Source organism: Acomys minous (assembly GCF_964271855.1).
Source record: "Acomys minous genome assembly, chromosome: 9".
In the NCBI taxonomy this organism is placed as follows: Eukaryota; Metazoa; Chordata; class Mammalia; order Rodentia; family Muridae; genus Acomys; species Acomys minous.
Window position 1 is genome coordinate 12,416,883 of NC_140490.1, and position 22,215 is coordinate 12,439,097.

Here is a 22,215-nt window from a genome sequence, read left to right on the forward strand (position 1 = left end):
TGGTCCCACCTTTCACCAGTGGGAGCTCCCTGAAAAATGGGCCCTGTACCTCGCCCAGCAGCACAGTGCCGCTGGCCCTGGTGATGGGGACGCAGGTGATCTGGTCATAAGCACATGAGTGTTGGAGAGCTGACTCCACTTCCTCTGCCATGGGGTGACATGGATATGGATGTGATGCCCACCTCCATCCCTTACCACCTCCTGCAGTCAGGAAAGCTGGCCCCAAAGTCATTAGGGCCAGAGAACTGTCCGTGTGGTGGCCGGTGTACGTAGCACTCCGGAGAGTGTCCCCTGCAGAGTGGCCCCTGCACTTTGCCCAAACAGTACATCAGAGCCAGCCCTGGTGGAAGGTGTGCAGATGAGTCAACCCCATGGGTGTGAGCACAGGAGAACTGGACCCACGACTCATCTGCTGTGAGGTGGGGTAGGCATGGGGGTGATGCTCTCCCCCACTTTGCCCCTCACCACTTGTGGTAGTCATTAGCCAGGAGAGCTGGCCCCAAAGTCATAAGAGCAGGAAAGCTATCCCTGACCCTTGAGCTGGCCCTGCACCTCACCTGGGCAACACAGTGGAGTGAGCTCTGATGGCAAAGGCACAGATGAGCCAGCCAGCCCTGAGGTTGTGAGAGCAGGAGATCTGGCCCAACTCCATGCCCACTGCAGCACTTGGGAGAGTGGGCTGCATGCCTGGACTGGGCAGCACAGTGGAGTTGGCTTTGGAGGTGTAGGTGTGGGTATGTTGGCCTCAAAGGCATGAGGGCAGGAGAGATGACCCTGCTTCCATGCCCATGGTGGCATTGAGTGGCCTGCCAGAGCAGTGCTGAAGAGCTTGCCCTAGTGGTGCAGATAAGGGAAAGCTTGCAGGCGGACCAGCTCAGCTGCCACCCAGGCCCAAATCCAGGGCTTTGAGTTGGCCCACCCCCCCCCAAAAAAAATCTACATCATCTGTGAACTGTTAGAGCATATGAAATTGCTTATCTTGCTGATCCCAAACTGCAGTATTTCCAGGACACAGAGCAACGACAGGATAACTGGGAGGAGTACCAGTGACCATCCAAATTGATGGTGTCACAGAAGCAAGAGACCTCAAACCAGACCAATGACTTATCGCAATGAATATTTGCAAGTGAAGATGTGTGGACAGAAGTGTATACTGCAGGACATACTGTGACACAGTATAGCTTCCACCAAAAAAATGCTTTTTATGCTTTGTTTTGTTTTGTTTACTTTTGTTTATTTGTTTGTTTGTATGCATTTTTATTGGGGGGGGAGGAGGTTGCAAGGGCAGAGGGCAGATATAAAGGGTCAGGAAGATGAATGGGCCTGAGGTGCATGATAGGAGATTCTCAAAGAATCAATAAAAAGTTTCTTTGAAAAAAATCTTCATTTCTATTAATTTACCATGCTATAAGAGTGTCTCCAGGAAAGAACACAAGCAGTTGTCCAATGGCAATTGATCAGCCCCAAAAACATACATATAAAACCTTTATATAGCCTCAACAGGTTATATTTAAGAATATATGCATATATTTATATAAAACACATACATGCATGCAATATCAATCATGGTGGAAATGACACAAGCAGGAGGAAAGATTTGCTTCATTCATAGATTTCAAGGACTCAGTCCTGGGATGGTTGGCCCCAGAAGCTTGAACAGAACTGCACTAATAAAAACTATATTACCAAGAAAAAAAAAAGAATGTCTCCAGGGACCCTTTAGTAAATATATATGATATGCATATATATAATTTCTATTTAAATAAATATATAATTTATATTTTTATAATTATAACCTATATGCACTATAATATATGTATATACATGCATATATGACTATACTTTTTCTAATTCACATCCAAATTGAGAAGGAATTAATTTCTATCATCTAAATGATGTTAGAAAATAAACTCATTTTCCTTGAAACTGCATCCTATAGCACATGGCTTCCCAGAGAAAATATTTCAGAAACAAAACTTGTCAGTTGGGCATGGTGGCTCACAGCTGTAATCACTCAACTCTAGAACTTGAGGCAGGAGAATAACTACGACTATGAGGCCAGTCTGGGATTCATAAGAACTTCTAGGCCAGTTCATATACAGAAACACACACACACACACACACACACACACACACACACACACACACACGGCCTGGGGAGGTGGCTCAGTTGGTAAAGTGCTTATTATGTACACACAAGTACTTAAATTCAATTCCCAAACCACATATTTTTTAAAAAACGTCTCAGTGTGGTGGCATGCACCTGTAATCCCAGTACTGCAGAGGCCAAGGCAGAAGACTTCCTGGGCCTCACTGTCCAGCCACCTAGCATATTTAGCACATTCCAGGACAGTGACATCTCCTGTACCGATTTAAAAAGAAAAGTGGGTAGTAACTGAGCAACAACACTCTAATTGTCCCCTCTGACCCCTAGATATACACATCCACATGGGTGGTTTTACATATGTACACACATGTGCATATACACCTGTGCACACTCACATGTACACAAACATACAGCCCACATTTGTTGCAAATCATCATATCAAAACAGGTTGCACACTAGCTTTATCTTTTAGGGCTAGAAGTTAGTTTCGTCTTACACATCCACGCAGCCCCCCCTCTAATCTATGGGGAGCATTTACATTTCTTTTCTTCCCCTCTGCCTTCTTTACTACGTTTTTAACTAATCTGTGAGTCCTGATTTCACAACCAATCTGCATCTAAGCACCTCTAGGCCTCATCACATACTAAGGAAAACATGTGTGCCTGTTTTGCAGCCCCATTGTTAGGTAACAACCTGTCATTAGCTTGTCTGTTAATTAAGGAAAATACCAGGCTAATCAAGACCTAAACACTAAAGCACAGAGCTATTTTTCTCCACTTAGATGCATGGTCATGTCCTCCTTTCCTTTTCTTCTTGGAATTTTGCTTAGAGAACCTCCCTGCAGATGCACTTGGGTGGTATGCTAAGGAGCTAGGAGGATAACAATACAGGAAATGTGAGCTACCTTCAGGAAACTGTGTTGTCATCTAAGGACCTCTCGGTTTTCTATTTGTGAACCCCTAAATGTGCCCTTACTTATTCTCATCTCTTAAACATGGGACACAAACTAGTTCTGTCTCCTGTGATTCAGAAAAGATTACTCTTGCTACATCCTGAATTGACAAAGATTATTGGAAGTTATCAAGCATAGAAAAAGTTAGGTAAGTAACATTTTGAAAAACTTACCAAGGTATTCAGCAGCCTCTCACTGTGCTGCTCTGTCCATGTCAGTACAACAGGCGTGGGGGACCAGAGAGTAGTAGGTGCTTGGTGCCACTGGGATCACTGGTGATGCAGGGCTCACTGTCACACTTGAGGGACCTGTAGAGGTTAAGGCAAGCATTTTAGCAGATGATCTTCATAATCAGCAGAAATGGACTAGGGAGACGTGACCTGAGTTCTGACCTCTAACACCCACATAAATGCTGAGTATTGCGGTGTATGCCTAATCGAAGTGCTAGGGAGCAAAGACAGGAGGATCCTGGGAGCTCAGTGGCCAACCAGTCTAGCCAAAACAATGAGCTCTTGGTTAAGTAACAAATGTTGTCTCCAAAAATAAAGTGGAGTTGAAATTGAGGAAGACATCACTTTGTCAATCTTTGGCTTCCACACACCCACACATGTAATTACAACACATGTACAAAAAAAGGAGAGAGATGAGAGACAGAAAGCAGAAAAATGGAGGACGGACAGAGGGAATAAGAGAACCCAGCTCCTGGAAGAACCTTTAAGGAATATGGAGACATCTTGCCAGACCGTGTTCTCAATTAGCGACTGATGTGCACACCCAGAAGGAAGCCAGCATTTGAAATGAAGAAGACACTATGCCATGTGGGCTCCTGAGCAAAGGTACCAACTGGTGTGGCTGGAATCTGCATACTGTGACCTGAAGCAAGTGAGAACTCCAACAAAACACCTGCTCTCTGCTAGAACAGCCTTGCAGGGATCCTGTCAGGTAGGTTCAGAGTTGGCTATTCAAATGACAAAGCTCATCACAGCGCTGGCTTTCAATTGTTGATACATCATGACTGGTTTTTATTTTCCTCAGAATATTATTCAGGGGCCATATTCTGGTAATGGAGCAATCCTCAGGGCTTCTGGGTGAGAAACTAGCTAGTGAATATCATCCTTTGTTAGGGACCTCAAGGCAGGCTACACCTACTCAACAAAGCCTTGGCATCAGGGAAATGAAGAGAGTGTGTTCTCCAGAATGCTGAATTTACTATCCAGCAGGCCTGTGGATGGCCTCTCTGAGAAGATAAAATTGGACAATGTTGGGCATGTCGTTATCTGTTTGAACCAGAAAATGAGCTTTGACCCAAGCTCAAAGCACCATCTCCCTGCCATAAACCCCAACAGCCACCACAGCTCTGAAAAAAGCCAAGAAATCTCACATCCATCCTTAGGAAAACTTAATTGCCTGCTTATTGCTATTACTGTGATTAATGAGGGTGAACCTGCTTTCAGCAATGCCTCATAAAAAGGAATGGGCAGCCACTTTCTAGAACAGAGGAGCCAGGATTTCTAACTCCCTTCTGGCTAAACATTAGTACATCACCCCACTGTTACAAATGCAGACAGACAGACAGACAGACAGGCACACACACACACAAACACACATACACACACACTGTTTCTCAGGGACTGCACATCAGTACCACTTGGGCAGGGTCAACTCTCTTTTCCTGCAATCCCCAAGTCCCTAAATCCAACCCAGCCCAACTGACTGCCTTGACATCATGTTCTTGGAGGCTATCCACTCAAGCAGCTGCAGGTGACAGAGGAGTCAGCCCACTTCAGCAAAGGTGCGCTGGAGAAGCTGGACTCGAATCCATGGAGATTCAATTTATCCTATGCTTCCTTCAGATTTACTTATCAAAGAGAACATGTGGCATTTATCTTTCTGGGTCTGAGTTATCTTACCCAGTAGGATATTGCTCAGTTCCATCCATCTAACTGTAAATTTCATTTTTCTTTATAACTGAATAAAATTCTTTTTTTCTGAATAAAATTCTTTTGTGTTTAATTATCAAATTGTCATTATTCGTTCACCAGTTGTTAGACATTAAGGCTGTTTTTTCCATTCCTAACTATTGTGAATAGAGCAGCAATGAAAACAGGTGAGCTGTCACCTCTGTATTAGTATAAAAGTCCTTTGGGAGAATGCCCAGAAATTAAAAAAAAAAAACACATTTTTGATGGCTGAATCCTGAGCATACCTGGCTTTGTTTACTTTTAAAAGGCTTCTGATACTTATACAAAATCATCACTGAAGAAAAACACCATTTAATGCAACAAGAGGCTCAAAATAGTATCTCCAACTGCACTCTGACATCAATTTACTGAGTGACTGCTGTGTACTATTCACTTAGGCAAACATCAACAACAACAGCAAAAAAGACCACAGAGACCTAGACCTAACCATTTAGTTGCTCCTGGATTAGTAAGAAGAGAAGGATTGAAAGCTATTCACCTTAAGGACTGAGCATCTGCTGCATATAAAACACTGTGCTGAAATACATTGTAACCTCTTCAGATGACTGTGAGTTAAAATGACAGTCCTGCCCAATTTTCATCATCCTTTTAAAATTAATTTATTTGCTTATTCACTTTACATCCTGGTCATAGTCCCTTCCTTTCTCTCCTACCAGTCCCACACTCCCTCCCTCTTCCTCTACCCCTTCTCCCATATTCCTCAGAAAAGGGGAGCCTCCCCTACCCAACCACCCCAGCTCATCAAGTGGCATCAAGAATTCATCTTTCTAAGCTTTTGTTTCCATGCTACAAATCTGGGAAAATAACACCTACTATAAAAGCTGATGAGCTGAGCGAACTAACATGCATAAGCACTCTGCTGGGTAAGCTCTTCATAGGCTTGCCTTGCTATGGTGTCTAGGTAAGCATTAATGTAGATGCTCCTGTGAGGAATTTTTGATGAATCAGCATGTATTTGGGTATAATTTAAGTAAAAACTGATTTCCCTCCACAACGGGCGTAGGCTTTACGCACTCAATTAAGACCCCGAACAATAGAAGAAGAACCACCCCCCAAGCAAGGAGTCCTCCAGCCTTTGAGCTTCAATGCAACATCAGCTTTTCCTGGGTCTCTAGCTTGCCAGACCATATGCAGATTTTGGACTGGCCAGACTCCATCATCATGTGAGCCAATTCCATACACATTTTATTGGTTTGCATTCCGTGGAGAATCCTGATTAAGGCAAATGCATCATGCAATGCCTGGCTACACACTAGGAACTCTGTGCTCTGAGTCTCCTTAAGCAAACCACCCCCAACAATTTAGATATGATGACCTTCATTATGCAGAACAGGAAATAAAATATCAGAGAGACAAAACATGCTGCCTTCACTGAGGGCATAAGTGCCAGAGGCATGAGTCACACTCAGCAGTACCTGCCTCCACTCTGCTTGGAAGGGTGACTACGCACAAAGTGGGAAAAACCACACTTGTTTAAAAGAATATAGACCAAGTGTCAAAACGTATTTAAGTTGAGCACTCTTTGTTTCTTTTGGAGAACATACAAATGCTCACTCAATGTATAATACTGTAACTCACGGGATTGCATTGGACCCTCCTGGTTCTTTGGTGTTGTTACGATGAACTCCAAGAAGATGCCAGGAATAAAGTAGAGGATGCTCTCAACAGCACTTCCCATTTTGCCCTGGAGTGCTAATTCATCACTTGGCCTATTTGCACCCAGCTCCAATTGTAGGACTCAGTTCCCTCTGATCAGTTCATCTTTTAAGTGCATGGATTCACTGTGTGTTGGCCACACTTCTACCTCTACACTTAGTGAATCTACATAAATAAACATACATTTCCTGTTTTCAAAGAGGAGGCTTTAATAAATGGTTTAAGGATACAATGTTTAGAATGTGTTGTTACCTTCACTTTGGCACAAACTAGACCTTGGATGGATACAAACATTCTTGAGTGCACTTACTCCTTCCCAGTGAAGATGTGGGTAACATATAAGGCTTTTCTCTCTCATGTGAAGCAGCTAACGTAGAGAAACACTACTTAAGACAGTGAACCAAACACTGGCCATCAAGAAAAGTGGAAGATGGCGTGGTTGTGCGGTGAAGATGGGGGACCTAGAGCTGTCTCATCATACATCTTCTGCTGTATCTGAGTTATACTGCAGATTAGAGGAAACGCAGGTCTTGTCAGTGTCAAGGGTCTTGAACTGAGTCTAGGGATTCCAAAACAACTAGACTTTGCAGAGTAGGATGTTGAAGAGAAGACAGCTGTGCAAAGATGAAACCCTGGAGGTCCTCCAACAGTCACTATGGAGGAGCTGTCTCAGAACTGATGAGGATGTGCTTGTGAGAAAAACACTTTAGGGTGGAAAAATGACTCTGAATGATTGGAAATACTCAGCTTCATGCAGAGCTGGGCAAAGTTCCTGCTCCTGTTTGCCATACTAGAAAACCTCATGACACTAAATACAGTCACAATAAAAAGCTTAGCAAACAGCAACAAGAAACAGCTAAACCAAGACAAAGCATTGCTGTGGTCTGACCTGACAGAACTTATAACCAAGACCTCATTACAGTGAAATAGGAAGAATAAGTTTTGGTATTCTACTGCACAGTACAGTAATATGATTAGTAATAACACAGCTTATATTTGAAAATAGATGAGGGACTATTTTGAATGATCCACCACAAACAATAAATGTTTAAAATAATAGATATTCTAATTGCCCTAATTTGATTTTTACCCGATAATTATGCATCAAAATATCACATGACATTTCCCCCCATACACTTGCACAATAGATGCCTCTCAAAGTTTTAGAAATATCAAATATTATCAAGTCAAATAAAATCATCCCTGAAAAAATTCAATAATCTCTATAATATGAAAATAAGATATATAACAAGCAACCAGATAAAATTGTTAATGATCTGAGCCATAAACTCTAAAGCAAGCACCAAAGTGAGAAATCATATCTAGGAAGCCAACAATGGAAGTAAAAAGAGAATTGCAAAGAAAATCAGTCCAAAGGAAAGCAAAATTATGAGTGAAAAAGAGAACATACAAAGATATAAAGTTTAAACAAATATCTCCTCATGCATAAGTAGTGCTTAATAGGGTTGTTTTGGTTTTACCATTGTTACCATTGGTTTTAAGAGTATTCCATCTATTTTCTGTGCTCTTTCTATTGTCTTCTCTATTTCTCTTATCTATCACCCATAAACTCTCCCCATAATTCTATCTCATTCTGGCTGTGTTTCACCTCCTTCACTTGTTTGTTGTTCTTGTTGTTTTGCTTTGTTTTTCCTTCCTAACTGTAAGTCTCTATATCAAAAATAATCTCTAACCTTGATTTATTCTAAGAATATCCTGCTAGTCCTTTCTATTTGCTCTTCCCCCTTCACTTCTCTCTGTTGCTCTAATATCAATGCCGTGTCGTGATGGCTGATCTTTATTGCCAACTTGATGCCTCCAAAAAGAGGAAACCTCAACTGAAAAATCTCCTGATCACACTGGCTGATAGCCATGTCTGCAGGCATTTTTTAAATTGCTAAATGATGCACAAGGGCCCATCCAACTGTGAACAGTGCCCTCCCTAGGCAAGTTGGCTTGGACCATATACGAAAGGTGGCTGAGAGAAGCAGATGAAACACACCAGTCAGTAGCTTTCTTCTGCAGTTTTTGCTTCATGCCCCTGCTTTGGCTTCCCTCGATGATGGGCTATAACCTATCATTATAAACTCTTTAATTCCCACTGTGGTTCTGTCAGTGTATTGTCACAGCAACAGAAACAAAACCAGACCAATATTCTTACTCAAAATGCTTTCTTTCCATTCCTCCCATTAGTAACTAATGCCATAGTTCACAATGAACTACCTCTGTTCTTTGTTACCTGTAAGCTATTGGAGTTGAGAGATTATTTTTTTAACTGGCTATTACTGCATTTGTATACCAGGCACTGAATCATTCGTGGTTGCTTCTGAAGTTAATATTCTACTTCCAACTTTTTATGGGGACCATGCCTTATACCTGGTGCCCTAAGCATGTGCATCAGAGCCGTATTTACTGAGCTATATCTAAGTCTACTGGTGATGAACATCCTCTCAACCATAGTACAATGCAATTATTTCAGTTAAAAGAATATAATGATAAAATTCCAAACTAATAAAATGAGCCAAAATTTTCAACTCTTAATGCAGAAACAAAACAAACATAAGAAATTAAGGTTGCATGATTACTCCAAACATTACAAAGTCTGCAGTAATGAATTCTTGTGAAAATGGACTAACTGAAATCCCACAGCAGTGTTTCAAAAAATAACTGTAACCACGTTTAATGAAATTTTAAAACAGGACACAAACTCCTGAATGAATTAAAAGGGAACACAAATAAACAGCTAAATGAAATAAGGGAGTCAACATAGTATGTAAAAGAGGAATCTAATAAGATATAGAAATGCTTAAAATAATCAAACTGGAACTTTCCATAAATGAGAAGCTCAATGAACCAAATAAAAAAATCCTCAGTGGGAAATCTCACCAATAAAATAGATAAGTGGGAAAAAATGCCATGGTTTAAAGATAACCTCTATGTGTTAAAAATATCCAGAAAATAACAATGATAAAATAAGAACAAAGCAGAAATGGAGTGCATGAGACCAATGAGAGGCCACTGAGAGACTAAATGAAAAATACTATATGTGTATTAAAATAACAAGAAAAACTGATTCTACTGAGTGGTGTGTGACAATTAGAGCTCCCATACTCTGTCACTGAGAGTATAAAATAGAATGGCCACTTTAGAAAATGTTAAAAGAAACTTTGTTGCCGACCATATGAGTTATCCATTTTAACCCTATGGATTTACCCAGAGTAGGTGAAAGGCACAGGTCATTGCGAACGCTGTACATAATACCCATGGCAATTATTTTTCCAATAGCTAAAAATTCAGAAGAACTCAAATGATCACACCAGATGGAAAAATTCTAAGTAATTAAGTGGAAAATGCTAACAATACCTGTCACGTTGTGGATTATTTTAGTAATCATCCAGATTGAAAGAACACAGGCAACAGCAAGAGTGGAGCATGTCCAGATCCACCAGTAAACAGTGTAACACAGTAAAAGTGCAAAGAAAGTGATGCATGCTGGCTGAAAGCACACCCCAGGTACCCGAGGAAGAGGCAAAAAGTGCAGACAGAAGAGATTACAGAAGGAACATAAAACCGTGTAGAGTGGTAGCCTTCAATGTGATTGCTGGATGATTTTTCTTAATTGGGATTGGCTCATAAGTATAGATGTATATCACACTTGTGAACCCTTGCGTTTTAAATACATGCAACGCACTGTTCAGTGACGCCTCCATAAAGCTGCTTTTGGAAGCACAGACCCATACAGTTAATTTCACTGGCCATAAGATGATTACAGTTTTATTACAAAACAGATCCAGTGTTCTCTAGAGTCTTGTAATAGTACAAGTCTCATAAGCTGTATCTTCTTTACCCTTCACAGTGTTTCTTTGTGACATTAAGGGTACACACATTGTAGATGTCAAAGCCTAAACTGGAGCTCTTTCATGAACATTAAGCTCCTGTCCAGATGGACTTGCTAGCTAGCCTCAGCACCTTTCCCATACATGAAGTTTGTGGTAGGCGCTCTCTCTCTCTCTCTCTCTCTCTCTCTCTCTCTCTCTCTCTCTCTCTCTCTCTCTCTCTCTCCTCTGGCTCTCCTCTCTCTGTCTCTGTCTCTGTCTGTCTCTCTGGCTCTGGCTCTCTCTGTCACTCTGTGTCTGTCTCTGTCTCTGTCTCTGTCTCTGTCTCTCTGTCTCTGTCTCTGTCTCTGTCTCTGTCTCTCTCTCTCTCTCTCTCTCTCTCTCTCTCTCTCTCTCTCTCTCTTATTTTGGATCTTCTGCAGTACAAGTAAAGATGATGTGTGTGTGTGTGTGTGTGTGTGTGTGTGTTTGAACCCAACTATTTTCTTTGCCTTAAATAACTTTTAATGCTATGCTGTAAAGGGATGAACATTTACCAAACATATTCTCCATTACAGATCTGTGAAACATCACAAGGGAATCTAGACTAACTTATAAGGAAAAATTGAAAAAATATATATATAATTGGATAAAAAAAAACCAACAAAACACAAATGAAGGCAGTGTATAAAGAAAGTACTGAGCAAGCTTCAGCCCAGAGTATCTGATGGATTTATAGATGCCCTTGATGACTCCCTGAAGGAATGGATATTTTCTTGCCAGGTAAATGTTAAAAGCTACAGAAGGGGATACCATGCAGGAGGGATGGGGTAGTGCCAGAATAACCCGAAGCACACTGGACATAAAGAATCAGCCAAAACTGGTATATTAGTGACAACAGCTTAGCTTTTATTTTTAAGATGTTCAGAGTGCTACTCCATATTTTTTTCTGCAATAAAATTGTACCATTTTCTTCTGAAAATGCCTTTAAAGTCTGAAATGAAAAATCTATCAAACGTGTGTCTTTCCTGTGGAGAATAATCAGCTGGGGAGTGGATGGGCTGCCATATTGCGAGGTACAAGCAGTTTCTGGAGTTCTGAAGCTTGGTTTTTGCTACAGGCTACCGACTATTAAGAGACACTTGGAAAGAAGAAAATCAGCAAGAATTGACCCTCACGTTCCAGAAAACGACATTTTTCATAAGCCTCTAGCCTAATGGAAATCCAAATGTTTGTAGTTACTACAGCAAATTTTTCCAAGTTTTTTAAAAAACATTTAATGTATTTCTTTGTTCTGTCTCCTTCAGAAGACATTTCATTTCAAAAATCATTTCAGTTTTTATCTTTACTGGGGAGCAAAGTGCACTGTGTATCTTGGGCTGACCTTGAACTTGCTATGTAGCCCAGGCTAGCCTCAAACTCCTCAAATTTCCTGATTCTGCCTCCCAATTCTGGAATCATAGTGTGTGATCAAGCACTTTGCTCAGTGTCTAGCTTTTGGCTGAACCAGGGTCTTCTTCAACTAAGAAATTGCATTAAGAGAAGAAGCCCTTACCACTGCCACCAAGGTTTCTCCAAGGGACAAAGATATCACCACATACATGAGGTATCCTTCTATCAGAAACAAGGACCCATTTGCAGAGAAGGGACCTAATAGATGATTCTGAGGTAACTTACTGATTGCTCGTGTGAGGCGATGGGAAGGAATTGTCCCTTGTGCCTCAGATGTCTGCTATGCAGCTTCCTTTCCAACGCAGTTCCTTCACTGATCCCATTCCTCAAACTCCACCTCTAGGTTTGGTCCTGTGTTCTGGAATCATTTAGGATCTTCTGCAGTACAGGTTAAAGATGCTGATAACTACCTCTAACAAAAGCCAGTAACAGTCTAAGCACCTACAGAGAAGGAACTATCTTTACGTATTGTGGTAAATTCATATTATTGGCTACATGACAACTATTAAAATAAACACCGACTTTTATATATATACTGACTTTGGGCATCTGTCTGAAGCATATTAACTAGTAGTAGAAAAAAAATTCACAAAAATACACAGGTATATTGATGTGTCCTTATAAGTTCATTTAAAAACTACTGGAAAGGCAAACCCCTTTTGAGGAATGAGATGGAATGAATACAGGACTCTATAACTTTAATTGGTACAATTGGGTTGAAGTTAGGATTATGGGTATTTTATCTATGGCTTTCTTTATGTCTTTTCATAATAAATTTTGTTTAAAACTAACTAAAAGGGAAGGTTTTTAATGTGCCTCCTACAAAGAAGTGGCAAATAATGAGATGATGACTATGTTAAATATCATGATTTTATTATAATACAATATATGCATGTATCGAATCATCATGAAGTACCCTCTTAAGCATGCACAGTTATTATCTGTTAATTAAAATTAATTTAAAATGAATAAAGGGAGTACGAGAATAGACAAAATAGTGACAAAAAGTAATAATATGTATTTTCTGTCTTTTTGAAATTTATCTTTGGACTAATTGCACAAGAACACCAAGTAGGTGAAAATTTTGTCTGCTTCAGTCTTAATCCATTTTGTATCTCTTTTCCCTAGAGTAGTTAATCTGAACTATTAGATGTATTCAGCATATTTTTCTTTTTTTATTTCTTTTTTTCCCAATGCTGGCAATTGAACCCAGGGCCTCAACAGATGTTAGGCAAGTGTTCAACTGCAAGGAAATACCGACAGATTCAATAGATTTCTAAACCACATTAAATAACTCAGTCTTGGTTCTGTCTTGTTCACCATCTTGGACTCCATCATGATAAATCTGCACACACCACTTTCTACCCCTTCATCACAACTGTGTAATCATCACTTTTGATTCTATCATCATAACCATGTAACAAACACCTTCAATCCTGGTATCTTAACAGTGATCCTACCCTACTTTTCCACCTCTATCATGCTCTTCCTTTTATGATATCCAGTCTACTAAGCAATGGCCTGGCATTGCTCTTACTGTCATCTACAAGAGGGACATAATCCCTTTGATACTCACTAGTCAGCAGGAAATTGACACCTTATGGGGACTCCATTGCATTTGCTATAGAGCCAGCTTCAAGATTATCCACCAAGTGGTTATCTGGACTTCAGACAAATTCCCAAGACTCCTTTCATGATTATGGTTTGACTGCTTCCTTCTCTGTAGGCATCTCATCTGTCTATTCAGGTTCTTATTTTCATAGATTATGCAACTAGGTATGTATTCAGAGGTCTGTTCCTTGTCCCTCCAAGACTTACTCAGGGTACTTCAATAACTGGGATGAAAATTGATATTCATAAGATGCTTTAATAACGTACAGTGATATCCACCTTTTCAATGTCCTTTACCATTACGCAAATTTTCCTATTAGATAACATTTCTTCTGAGGTTTTGTTTTGGGTTGTTTGTTTGTTTGTTTGTTTGTTTTAGCCTGTTTACCTGAAATAAAAGCATATAGTTTTAAAGACTCATCCTTCTGAAAAGTCATATTGAGGGCTGGGAAGATAGCCTAGTCAGCAAAGTGCTTGCCACTCAAGCATGAGAATCTGAGTTCATATCCTCAGCATCCTTGTAAAAAGCAAACCACTGTGGCCCATGCCTGTAATTCTACATGGTAGAGCCAGAGAGAGAAAGATACCTAGAGACCTAGGGATGACTAACCAATTACTCTAGCTTAATGGACTGACTCCTGGGTCAGAAAGAGACACTGACTCAAAAGGTAAGGTGGAGAATTATCAAGAAAGGCACTTGAGTGTGGCATTTGGCCTCCATATGCAAATGAATGCACAACAGACATACTCATACATACACACACACACACACACACACATATATATACATGCATAAACATACATACATTCACACACATATACACACTGTCTCACATAGGTACATACATGCTTACATATGCACATACAAAATGACTTTGACTTTGATTCTCTATGTATAACTTGGAATCTCTGAGCCTGTGAACTTGGTACTGGCCACTGAAGAGTCAATAAGGTCAGGCCAATCTTTGCAAACTGAACCAGCCAGCACAGTGAAAGCACATCATTAAAAAGTGCTAGTAAAAATTTCAAATGTGTCACCTGAGACTAAAGCTACTGCTACTGAGTCAATACAAATCACTTAGGTGTGCCTGGTACTAATAGTTCTTAAAATGCTGCCCTAAATTATTTTGTCTAATAAAGTTTATATTTAGCAGGAGGCAGTTGCTATTTCATGTAGAAAAAGTAAAGCCATGGATGGTAGTTATTAATGTAGTTTAGCTTAAAACAAAAAAGATTATATTACAAGTAGGTCAGAGACCCTAGAATACAAGAACCACATTGAGTCTACTTTCCAGGGAGCAATGTCTTGGCCAGAATGTATTATAAAGAACATGCTTAATTTATTAGGGCCTAGATCCTAAGATATAAAAAGTCTGGCTCTTCCACATGTGCCACATGATCTCTCTCCTAAAGCTAAAGGAGCTGGTGGAACCTAGAACAATTCTGTTAATAAACCTCTACCACAAAACCCATACCTCAATCACAGGTCACCTTACTATGTTAAGGCATAGTTACTGTCCAGAAAAAAAACAAAAACAAAAACAAATGAAGACCTGGAGAACTTCACATAAGCTTTCATATGCTGACCCTGGGTCTTTCTCAAATATTTTAGTTAGTATATTTTCACTAGTTATTCTGGAAAAAGAGATCATTAAGAGTAGATAATAACATACAGAAAGTATAGAAGGCTAGGCTATCTTCAGAGAAACAGAAACCAAAAGATTTCTCATCTTAATTCTTAGGAGGAAGGGTATCTAAAAGTACAACCCAAAAGACCACATGGATCTTTGCTTGCTTTGACCACTCTGTCACTGGCCTTATAGCTCTACCTAATGTCCTAGAATCTGACCAATCCAGATGTCTGCCTCTAAGTGTGGAATAATAAATAGTTGATGGGTTTCAGTTGCTCAATTAGTCCCAATCATAGCTAAGTGAATTCAGCACAAGAGCCATGCACCCTACCATGAGCCCAGCTGGCAGAGCCCTTTTCTATCTCTTTAGTTCATTATCTGTGCGTACAGCACCTATATTCAAGGGGTTATCTTTGTTAAAAAACAACCAGATACAGAATTTATGACTGACCACAGATAGTATTTCTCATAATTTCTTCCCATTGACACTGAATACCTAATCCCAAGGTTGAATCATATTCACTGAGAAATATGCCTTACTACAAACCATTCAACTGAATAGTGTCCCAGGTCATACAGGATTGAATCGTGAATAAAGTTATAAAATGCATAAACTCTAAATATACTTTAGATTTTAGTTACAATAAGGGTGGTCTTCCTAAATGTAAACTCTAAGTAATGTTAAAGAAAATTTTGTATTTATTCTTCTTATATCATTGACCAGCATACAAACTGTCTTCTTGCTGAAATACAACTTTAGTTTTATGGTAATTTTCCTCTTTTATTAAAAGTTGAATCTTTTCTTATACAATATATCCTTATTACAATTTCCTCTCCCTCTACACCTTCCAGTTTCTCCCACCTTCCCTCCCCCTTTGGGTCCACCCCCTTTCTGTCTCTCATTAGAAAAGAGCAGGAGTCTAAAAGATAACAACAAAACAAAACAAAATATAATAAGAAAAAAACAGAACCCACACATCAAATTTGGACAAGGTAAACCAAGAGAAGGAAATGAGGCACATTTTCTATAATCAAAGCAAGAATGAAACCTACTAATGGCCATCCAAAATGAAATAATAATCTGGGTGGTGGTGGCACACACCTTTAATCCCAGCACCCTGGAGGCAGAGGCAGGCAGATCTCTGAGTCTGAGGTCAGCCTGGTCTACCAAGTGAGTTCCAGGACAGGCAGGGTTACACATGGAAACACTGACTCAAAAGAACAAACAAACAAACTCAAATAGCAATCCAGCAACTGAGGAGGCCCCAGCCTTGCCCGCAGATCAACTCAATAATTAGCTGAGAGCATCAGTCTTATCAAGACTCAAGCCAACCCTGCAAGATGCACACATAGAGGTGGGGAAATCCTCACCAAGGGAAAATTCAGGCGCTGTGTGGCTGCCCTGAGTTAGGCAATGTGTAGCTTTGTGAGTAACAGTCACTCCAGGCAGGCCAAACTACGGCCTCCACATGTTCCTCCTGGATACCCTCTGGGATAAGAGATGTTCCCTGTCCTCTGAATAATTCCTTTCATGTTTCTCTTTCCATTCCTTTTGTCTTCATCCAGTTTGGTCTTCCAGTTCCTCAAAGGAAATCCAGGGTCTTCTTTTGCATACAGTTTAGTCTGTCTTGGCTTGCCATAGAGAGAATACATGAAGAAAGAGATGTCCTATAGGTCTCTCTGCCACCTTAGCTCCCACTGTCATATGTCCCCCAAACACAAATGTACTTCACAGTCATAAACTTAGATTTCTTATCTGAATTCCCAAGCAAACCATACATTTGCAATGCAGCATGTTTGTCTTAGTTATCACTTTGTCCAACGTTTCTGGGAGATGGCCAGTCACATACTAATTGCTAAATAGCTTTTCAATGAATAAAGGAATTGATTCACAATTAAACAGAAGTATGCAATTGAATACAGTGATTATTAGATGGGGGGGGGTGTATTGACCTAGTTTTGATTTCTGAAGATCTGCACCACAACTAGACAAAAATTCTCCCATGTTAAAGTAGAGTTTTTTAAATGTATCAGTGTGCAACAACTCTCCTATCTGAACATCTCTGTGAAGTTTCTATCTTGATGTCTAACGAGGTTCTATTTGGTAGATTCAATTCTATCCACATGCCCAAAGACAGAAAGAGCAATAAACCTTTAAAATAAAATTCAGCTCTCTGAAATGTGATCTTAAGGAAGCCATTTGACCTGTCTGAATTCAGATACTCACCTACAAAAATAAAATGATTCCTATGTTGATATATATGAAAAATGTGTGTGTGTGTGTGTGTGTGTGTGTGTGTGTGTATGATTAGGTACCTATTAGAAATTGTTCTTATATTAAAAACACATCAGAATTTCTAATGCAAATGCATACAGTTTCAGGATTAGGGGCCGGAAGAAAGTTCTTACCACAGTCCCAGGAACAAGCAGCAAAGCCAGGGACAGAAAAAGTGCTACCTGGGACTTCCCAGCAGCCCTCCCTCCAGACACAGGGCACTGACTCTCCTGCCGAGAAAGGCTGGATGCTGGTTTTATTTAGGCAGATTCCACTCCATCAGACTGTCTCATAATGAAGCATGTTTTCCCATAGTCTCCTTGAATTTGTTGCAGGGCTCAACAACGTCTAGAAGCCACTGAAGCACAAACACAAGCTAACAAATCTGGGCTTAAGAGTGGAAATGGCACCCATTTGTAATTTAACCAATACCCTCTAAGATGCTAGGCTGACACATCTTAATGTTAAAAAGAAACGACTCTCTGTGAAACCTAAGAGGACAGTGTCTCCAGGCACAGAAAAGCCCAGGCAGGCCTCTAAGAATTACAGACACGCTAAGAAGCAGTCAGAACAGGACCTTAGCCCAGACCAGTACAGTCAGCACACTGGGGAATGCCAAATTCAACACCTTGCCAGCTTGGCTATCTCAACACTCTCATCTACTGCCCTCTAGAAAATTTGTAGCATTTACCGAAGTGTTTAAGAAGAGCCACGTGTAGGCATAACCAGAAAGAGCTTCCACCTGGAGGAGGCCTTGTCATGGCTCCAGGTGTCAGTCACAAATAGAGCAGGTGGCCATTTTCTGAAGGGCCCTCGCTCAGAAAGATGCTGCTTGATGATTTGAGGGGCCAGGGCATTTTCTCCATGGCAACAGTGTCATGATACTGAAACTTCTGCCACCAACAGTAACTGAATGTCTAAAGCTAGCCCATAGATGTGACTTTCCATTGCTGATTTCGGGAATTCTGTACACAGGAGAAGCTGCCGTAGACATGCCCAGACCACCTGTATGAGCTCTTTTTCCTGGAACTTAATGGATCTGAGCAGGAACCCTGTGCATCCCATTCTACAAAGTGTCCTGAAACTTAGGTACCCAAGCCTAGGATCACATTACCCACTAATTGCTTCCTGTATTCCCTGCCTTCCTAATGAAATCAGCCATCAAAGAAATCTGAAGCCCACTCAGATCTGTTGATGTCTCTGCCTTTGAAGAGATTAGAGCTTAAGTCAGACACTAATGATGCAGCTATTACCAAACACACAAGCCGAATGCAAATGTTTTGTGTTCTTATATATAGGAGCCACCCCATAGGCCCCAGAGAACATCAGTCTCCGGCTTGTGCATTAGCAAAGAACCATCTAGGGAGGCAGCCTATTTAGTTTTCAGAAACAAATCTTCTCCTGAGCACAAGAACTAAAATGTCAGTTTTGAAAAATGGAAATGTGTGAGGAGCAGCTATGGCGTCCTCCTTGGTGTTTTGCATATGGCTTTAGGAGGGGGCAGTCTTTATTGACATTCTGAAGTGATTTCCATAAAACCCAGCCAGACCTCCAGCTTCCTTCAAATCTGCCTAATGAATCCCAAGGCAGCAGAGAGCACAGTAATGTGATATTCCCAAAGCAGACTCCCGCCCAAAACACTGCCTATCTCTTTGGATATAGAAGTAAATTAAAATATCCCCCAAGTGCTACATGCATTTGTTTTTTTTCTGGCTTGCCTGAGAGGATTTATTCTCATCAATCAGGTGACTGGAGAAGAATGGGGATTCTTCCAATAAGCTCCTTTTGTCTGCCTGCTGCTTCAGATTAAATGAGTCAAACTGAAAAAAGTCAGGGCTTTCCTGAAGGAGCTTTGCTATGAAGACCCTAAGCCCCCAATAGGAGCAGCCATGGCTAGAAAAGTGTGGCATGACTGGGCACTCTCAACACCCTCCTGGCTGCCCAACATGTTTGTCAAAAAAAAAACTTGGTTCTTCCCCAGCTTCTTTTCATATTGTTTTCCACATGGTTTGGTTTTTTATTTTTTATTTTTTAACATTTAAGGGGCATTTGTGTTATTGAACCATAATCTCATTCTACAATAAACGTAGAACATTAGCACACATTTTAACTACTGAAAAGATGTTTTAAGGTTGTATGAGTTGGATCAATGATATGTCTGGGAGAGTTGGAGGTCTTTCAGCCAAAACTCACACTCTGAGTTCTAGCTCCAGAACCCACATTAAAGAAGAGAGCTGGCTCCCAAAAAATTAGCCCCAGAACCCTACATGCACGTGACTAGTAGAAATATAAAATTATAGTCACATGGTGTGATGTTTGAATAGGAATGAACTCCATAGGCTCGTGTGTTTGAATGCTTGGCCATAGAGAATGGAGCTATTAGGTGGTAAGGTTTTGTTGGCATGGGTGTGGCCCTGTTGAAGGAAGTGTGTCATTGTGGAGGTGGGCACTGAGGTCATATATGCTCAAGCTACACCCAGTGTGGCACACCACCTTGCTGCCTGCAGATCAAGATGTCGAACTCTTAGCTCCTTCTCCAGCACTATGGCAGCCAACACGCTGCCATGTTTCTCACCATGACAATAATGGGACTAAAGCTCTAAAACTGTTAGGTCAGCACCAATTCAATGTGTTCCTTTACAAGAGTTGACATGGTCTTAGTGCTTTTTTTTTTTTACCAGCAATGGAAACCCTAACCAAGACACTTGGGAAGCACTGGAGAAAGTTAAAAGTAGAGTAACCAACCATGGGATCAAGAAGCCCCACCTCTGAGCATTTATCCAGAAGAGCTAAAATAAAAATATGAAGAATATACTTCAGTCCTTGTGATTTTTCTCATTTGATTCATGCTGGATATCTAAATGTCCACTGATAGATAAATTGGATAAAGAAAATGGGGTGTGATGTGATTCTATACAGACTGAAGAAAGAAGGATAGCCTATCACAAGATTCAGCATAGAAGAATCTCAGGGGCATTGTGCTGAGTGAAATGAGTCAGCCAAACAAGGAAAGTGCTATGTGCTTTTTGTGTGAGAGACTTGGGGAACAGCCACATTCATAGACACATAACTGATGGAAGCCAGGGGCTATAGTGAGGTCATTGGGAGCAGCTACTCAAATGTAAACTTTTTTCTCACACAGGATGAGAAAAGATCTAGAGGTCTACTCTACACTGCATGCTTAAACCAGGATTTTCTTTATCAGACTCCCCCCCTAGTATTATCTTCCCTAATTCTGAGTTTATTCTAGTGTCTCAACAGCTATTTCTTTCTTTCTTTCTTTCTTTCTTTCTTTCTTTCTTTCTTTCTTTCCTGTCTTCTATCTATGCATGGGCTATATTCTAAGAGAATTTTCTGCTCAGTTTAGCTCATTCATTTCTTGTCAACAACATCCAATCTATTATGAATGTACCAAATAGGGAGTGATGAAGCTCTGTGTTCACCTAGACCTTGTACCACACCCATAAACATGCTTTAAAGTGTCTATTTCAGTGTTTATAACATCCATTTTAGAGATTACAGAGCAGATAGTAAGCTATTCTTTCAATGCTGAATATTGCTTTGTTACATGGCTCATTGTTATAGTTAGGAAAGTAATGAGCTAACATGAACTTACTCATATATATCTCTGATAAGTTTTTATGAAAATATTCTTCAGAGGGAAATTGGTGCATTGAAACATACTAAAAAAAAATTGTTTCCAGAAAAGTTAGTAATTTTCAGGAGTGCTGGGTACTTAGGAGAATAAGAAATTTACCTTGTCCTTGTTAACATTGAGTATTGTATTTTAATACTTTGATGTCTAAGAAATGGAAATAGTTTGTGAATTTATTGCATATTTTTATTAGAAATTCAGCCATATGTATTTCTCAGATAAATTTTCTTTTATTTCTATTTCACTGTGGTAATAGCTCTTTACTTAATGAGATTCTTTTTCATATATTATTTTTTTTTCACTTTACATCTGATCACAGCTGCCCTCCCTCCTCCCCTTCCATCCCACCTTTTCACTCTCTTTCACCTTCCCTCTCCCCTTCTCCTCAGAAAAGGGAGCCCCCCCCCCATGAGCACCAACCCACCCACACATCAAGTCCCATCAGGACTAAGTATATTCTCTTCCACTGAGGCCAGGCAAGGGAGCTAAGCTGGGAGAAAGTGACCCAAAAGCAGACAATAGTCAGAGACAGCGCCCCTACTCCACATTCTAGAGGACCCACATGAAGATCAAGCTACCCACCAGTGACATGTGTCAGGGGCCTAATTCCAGTCTATGCATGCTTTTTGGTTAGTGCTTCAGTCTCTGTAAGGCCCCCATGGGCCAAGGCTAGTTGACTCCTGGTCTTCTTGTGGAGTTCTTGTCCCCTCTGGGTCCTTCTATCTTTCCTCTCACTCTTCCACAAGACTCCCCCAGCTCTGACTAATGTTGGGCTGTCAGTTTCAGCATCTGTTTTGATCCACTGCTTGGTGGGGCATCTCAGAAGACAGTTATGCTAGACTTCTGTCTGCAAGCATAGCAGAGTGTCATTAATATTGTTAGTCGTTGGCTCTCTCCATGGGGTGGGACTCAGTCATTAGTTGGCCATTATCTCAATTCCTGCTCCATCTTTATCTCTGCACATCTTGTAGGCAGGGAAAACTTTGGGTCAAGATTTTGTGTGTGGGTTAATGTCCCCTTCCCTTGACTAGAAGTCCTACCTGACCTAGAAGGTGGCCACTACAGTCTCCACAACCCAC

General features: G+C 40.6%; 1 long non-coding RNA gene across 3 annotated transcripts in view; it reads right to left on the bottom strand.

The window, feature by feature from the left end:
- Positions 1-22,215, bottom strand: part of LOC311605965 — a 307,310-nt gene that overhangs the window by 112,576 nt on the left and 172,519 nt on the right. For all 3 annotated transcript variants that reach the window (XR_014782127.1, XR_014782128.1, XR_014782129.1), the window contains one exon: positions 3,233-3,367. This is a non-coding gene — a long non-coding RNA (uncharacterized lncRNA). The remainder of the gene's footprint in view (positions 1-3,232; positions 3,368-22,215) is intronic.